This window comes from Saccopteryx bilineata, chromosome 2 (assembly GCF_036850765.1).
Source record: "Saccopteryx bilineata isolate mSacBil1 chromosome 2, mSacBil1_pri_phased_curated, whole genome shotgun sequence".
Taxonomy (NCBI): domain Eukaryota; kingdom Metazoa; phylum Chordata; class Mammalia; order Chiroptera; family Emballonuridae; genus Saccopteryx; species Saccopteryx bilineata.
Window position 1 is genome coordinate 303,073,266 of NC_089491.1, and position 6,000 is coordinate 303,079,265.

General features: G+C 36.9%; 1 non-coding gene across 1 annotated transcript; it reads left to right on the forward strand.

The window, feature by feature from the left end:
* The first annotated feature begins 3,441 nt into the window (after positions 1 to 3,441).
* LOC136327535 (small Cajal body-specific RNA 23) lies at positions 3,442 to 3,525 on the forward strand. The gene has a single exon (XR_010729734.1). It is a non-coding gene; the product is annotated as a small Cajal body-specific RNA 23 (non-coding RNA).
* Positions 3,526 to 6,000: the final 2,475 nt, after the last annotated feature.

Below are 6,000 nucleotides of genomic sequence, written 5' to 3' on the forward strand. Positions count from 1 at the left end.
CAAAATTGCAGTGACATTTTAAACACCTTGCTAGTGTGCAAAAATTATTGGAATGTTGAGGGGATGCACACTGGTAGGACAAAACCTTTTACTGGTGGGATTTGGTGAAATCTCTGGGTAAATAGTGTCAGAGTTCTGAGAATTATTAGTTGGTGTTGGGGAAACAATCCCTCCCTCCAAGTTGGAATTGGGAAGGGAAATCCAATTCAATAATCTAGCAGGGAGGTTTAATGTGATAAATGCTATGAGAATGCCACAACCAATATAGTGTGGGTTCCGAAAAGAGAAGGAAACCTGGAAAGTAGGATGGAAGACGGTAACGGCCTAGTGATCCAGCTAATTAACGACAAACATGTCAATACAATAAGAAAAAATGAAATCAAAATGGTTCGACAAAGGTTTGGAGTCAAGAAAATGTCCATTGATTCAAAGAATGGTAAGGAATTATTTTGGTGAGCATGAGAGATATAATATAAGCAACGGAAGAAGAGGCTGAGAGATAGGCTGGCAAGATATTGGAGAGAACCTTAAACACGATGCATTCTACACTGTGTAAAAGCATTAAGGACTGTTGGAGATTTTAGCAGGAAGTACAAGGCTATTTGGGGAGTTGTGTGCAAGATGCTGCAATAAGAGTGGCCCTGCAGGCAAAAGCACAATTTAGCTAACTATACGGTAGTCCTATCATTTAAGACTAGGGAACATAAATGTCCTTAATTTTAGTTTTAAAATTAATAAATCTATATTAAAGAAACAGTCTTGTTACTCTAAAAGCTCCCAACACCATTATTATAGCCATTTGTGTTTCCATGTCTGTTCTTACCAAAGAAGTTTTATTGGAAGAACCTGCAGAATTTGGTGACTGATTAGATAAGGAAAAAAAAAAGTGGTAAAGATGACTCAGAGGTTTAATGTGTGTGAGACTAGGGGCCCTATTTTAAAATGTAGGGAAGAAATAAGAAATTTGGCGGCACAGTTGTTGGTTTAAAATGCCTTGGCCGGGTGTCTTGTATAGAGATGCCCAACCTGAAATGAAAATTCAGGAGACATTGACCTGGGGCATGGATGAGACATGGCTGAGGTGAACTAACCAAAAGAGAGGATCCAACAGATACTCTAAGAGGCCCAACGAACCAGTGAGCCTTGGGGACCCCCATAGCAGAGCACAGCAATGAAAGGCAAGCAGAAGGTAGTACAAAGGGAAGAGGAAAGTGTAATTTCCTGTAAGGTCTCAGATACATAACTATGATCCATTAGTGCCTCTAGACCCTTACTCAACATTAAAAAGGAAAAATTAGTGATACGCACAGCACAGGCAAATTTCAAAACCATGCTGAGCAAAAGAAGCTAGACATATAAGAGTTCATACTCTATTCTTTTATTTATATGACATCCTAGAACATAGAAAACCAGTTTACAATGATATAAATCAAATTGGTGACTGTCAAAGGTGTGAAGTCCAAAGAGTAGGAGGACTGACTGCAAAAGGGAAAAAGGAACCCGTGGGGGCAAAATAAGTGTTCTGCATATTGATGGGGGGGGGGGGTACATGGAGTATGTTTGTGAAAACCCATCACACTAAAATAAATAATAATGTAAAAAAACACCAAACTGACTACTTAAAACATTTCCATGTGTTTTATATAAACTACACCCTAATAAAGTTGATTAGAAACCATAAAATGAGATGAAAGATTTCCATTCTGGAGTCGGTGGTGGGCTTTAGCAACAGAAGACCAAACAGGTCACTATGTCAAGGATAGCACAATCAAATATACCTTTTCTCTTATTGATCCCCAATTTAGTAATCAGTTCTAAGTAGAGTTAACTTGGCTTATGAAATTATCTTAACCTATGTGAAACAACATTAGTGGACTTAGCTAACTTCCAAAAACTAAGTTGTTATGTAGGTGAGAAAATTCACAACATGACAAAAACAATTATAAAAGCATGTCAGATCGACCTTTTAATTTGGATAGTATAACCCTGTTGTTTGCCCTATTAGGAGAGGTGCAGCATCAAATCAGAGTACTCGCTATTACCAGGACATTCATGGGAAGAAACTTCCAGTGCCACTTCCACCAAATGAGTACCAGGGAGATTCCACTATCCACACAGTTTTTATCCCAGCCCTCTCTTACTGCTCCATTTGAGGAGCTGGTGATAGGGTCTCAGAGCTAGTGAGGAAAGTTTATGGCTCTCCTGCCGTGACCTCTCCCCTGCTTTTGAATCCCCATAAATTTTGTGCCAGGATAATGTGAAGGACAGAAGTGATGACAGCAACAATTTAGATGTATGTGGGACTTCATTGTTCTGGGTGCTTCTCACTGATATCGCAGGTAATCCTCAGATTCACACTGTGAGGTATGTGTTATGAATTTTAAGGATTACCTAAATAGTCCCAAATCATACATCTGGTAATGATCAGGGTGAAACTTAAACCCGAATCATGTGACTACAAACTTTTTGCTTAGTTCATGACACACTCACACTTCACAATATACTGCAAAATCAACAGTTAACTCCTACAGGTACCATGTTTTTTTGTTTTGTTTTATTTTGTTTTTACAGAGACAGAGAGAGGGATAGATAGGGACAGACAAGAATGGAGAGAGATGAGAAGCATCAATTCTTCATTACATCGCCTTAGTTGTTCATTGATTGCTTTCTCAAATGTGCCTTGACCATGGGCCTTCAGCAGACCAAGTAACCCCTTGCTCAAGCCAGCAACCTTGGATCCAAGCTGGTGAGCTTTGCTCAAACCAGATGAGCCCACGCTCAAGCTGGCGACCCCGGGGTCTCGAACTTGAGTCCTCCACATCCCAGTCCAATGCTCTATACGCTGTGCCACTGCCTGGTCAGGCTACAGGTACCATGTATTAAAGGTGCTGTGTATCTGGTCTGCTCACTCCAACCGCCAGAATTTTCACTGTGTCAGAGAGTATTAACTAACAATCAGATATCTCATTTTAATAATAACTTTTTAATAATAAACTGCTCAGATATCTTTTTAATAATGTCTACTATTTCCATTAATTCAGAAATTTAAAATTTAAAGAAAAGCACAATTATACCTATACTTCAGAATGTGTTATGTCCATTTTCCCAGTTAACTTAAAGGGAAATACATGTAAATAAATTTGAATGCAATATAATAACACAAATATAGATATAACTATACTGTGCTTTTGATGTTAATTACCAAAACTTACTTGTGCCTTCTTAGATGGTTTATTGTCTATGGTTATTTTCCAGTGTGATTATAAAATAGTCCCTTTTTTTTGGCGTCATGAAGATTTTAGAGTTGAACTGTTTTAGCTCCACTTAAAAAGAAATTATGTTTAACCCTTTGAGTAGTACTAATGTTCATGTACGTCCTCGTGCCTCCTGACCATCCAGAGTATGATTGTACATGAGGAAGGCAACATTAAAAAAAGGCAAATGTTCTGTGAGCAACAGAAATAGGCCTGGATTGGGGGTGTCCTGTGTGAGTGGACACAGGAGACCACAATTTCCAGTACAACACTGGAAATAAAAAAAAAGGCAAATGTATGTTCTTGTTTCCATAAATTGGTTATTAAACAAACATGATTTTAAGTTAATAAAACTGTAACTGGAACTAATTTTATTTTTTGAAAAAAAAAGTCACTCCCAGGGGTCAGCGAGCATGAAAAAATTCACTACTCAAAGGGTTAAATTAACTACTTATTTCATATTATATTGTTTTTCTTAAGGATATTTATCTGGAAAAATGACCTAAGGAAATAATCCGCAATATAGAAAAGGGATTTAAACAAAACAAAAAAAAAATCACATTAATATAAAAAATTTTAGAATGTTCTTAAATATCTAATTATATTTGGTTAAATACCTTTTAGTATATATACTCATATTACTATGGGCTATATAATTATTAAAAGTCATGTACACAAATTATAATGAAATATGAAGTGTTTTATTAAAATATTAATAATTAAGCAAGATGAAAAATTTAAATTTTATACATAAGATGTTAATCTATGTATTAACATGTAAACAGAGTTATACTTGGAAGAGATTGGAAATATAAACCAAAATGCTAACTAAATTTGGGGCGGGGTGAAGTAAGCTTACTAATTTTTATCTTCTTTCTGTTTTTTATTCAGTCGCCATATATTGCTATTCATTCTAGAAATATCGATTGCACTTTAAAAGAAAGCCTATCAACTGATTTAAGATCATAATTGCTAAATATTTGATTATTCTGGGTTATAATTTGTTTGAATCTAGTGATTTAAACTTGATTTTTTTAAAAGCAGATACTTGGACTTCTTTCAATTGATTCCATTTTAATCACATCTGTTTCATGATTTCTAATTTGAAAATCTTTCTCCTTGGTAGAGAGATAAACTCCAATATTTTGGGGGGGGGGGATGAGTCTTAGTGATTCTTCCCACCCCAGAACCCAGCCCTTTCTTTCCACTCTCACTAACCCCAGTCCAGATCTTGGTAACTCTCATCTGGACTGTCACAGTAAACTGTTACCTATTCTTCTCACCTCTTCTTTTCCTGTCAACTGATTACACGTACAATGTCCAGATTAAGCTCCCACATGCTCAACAATTACTGTTTCCAAACCAGTCTTTTTACTCTGCCATCAAGGCCCTTTATAATTTAACATTAGATCTTTCCTGCCTTGCTCCCACTGCTTATTTGTGGATGAACAAAACTTGCTATGCCTGGGCCAACTTACCTTCCTTGCTGACCTCTGGCATATGGTTTACCACCTCCACATCTTGACTCACTCTAAAGGAATCCCCTCCCTACCTAGTATGGTTCAAGTTCAGTAGTCCCCCTTTATATGAGATTTCACTTTCCACAGTTTCAGTTACCCAGGGTCAGCAGTGATCCAAAAATATTAAATGGAAATTTCTAGAAATAAACAATTCATAAGTTTTAAATTGCCCACCATTCTGAGTAGCATGATGAAATCTCATGCTATCCCACTTCATTCCGCCTAGGATGTGAATCATCCCTTTGTCCAGTGTATCCACACTGTATACGCTACTCACCGGTTAGTTACTTAGTAGCCATCTTAGATACTGAAGTGTTCAAGCAACACTTAAAGTAACCTAACACTACATCATAATGCCTATGTCAATCACCTCACCTTATCTCATCACATAGGCATTGTGTCGTGTCATCTTGTATTATCACAAGTGAGATGTTTTGAAAGAGACCACATTATATACTTTTTATTACAGTATATTGTCATAATTATTCTATTGCATTATTAGTTGTTTCTCTCTTACTGTGCTTGACTAATTTTTAATTGAATACATTGGGGTGACACTGGTTAACATAATTATACAGGTTTCAGATGCCCAATTTTATAGCACATCTCTGTACGCCATGTCCTGTGTTCACCACCCCCACTCAAGTCTTAGTCTATCACCATATATCCCCACTATACCCTTCTCCACCTTTCCCCCACAGCAATCACCACACTGTTGTCCATTTCCATGATGGTTTTCTTTTAATTTGTCCTTTTTGCTCAAACCATCCATCTCCCTCACCCAGTTGCCTGACATCTCTAAAGTTGTCAGCCTGCTCTCTTATGTATGAGTCTGTCTCGATTTTACTTGTTGGTTCCTTTTGTTCATTAGAGTCCACATATGCGTGAAATCATATGCTACTTATCTTTCTCTGACTGGCATATTTCACTTAGTATAATGCTCTTTAGATCCATTTGCGCTGTTGCAAAATGTAAGATTTCCTTCTTCTTTGTGACCACAGAATATTCCACTGTGTAAAGGTACCACAGCTTTTTTTATCGACTCATCTACTGATGGGCACTTGGGCTGCTTCCAAATCTCAGCTATTGTAAACAACACTGCAATGAACATAATAGGGGTGCATATACTCTTTCAAATTAGTGTTTTGAGTTTCTTTGGATAAATTCCCAGAAGTGGAATTGCTGGGTCATAAGGCAATTCCATTTTTAATTTTTTGAGATAATCC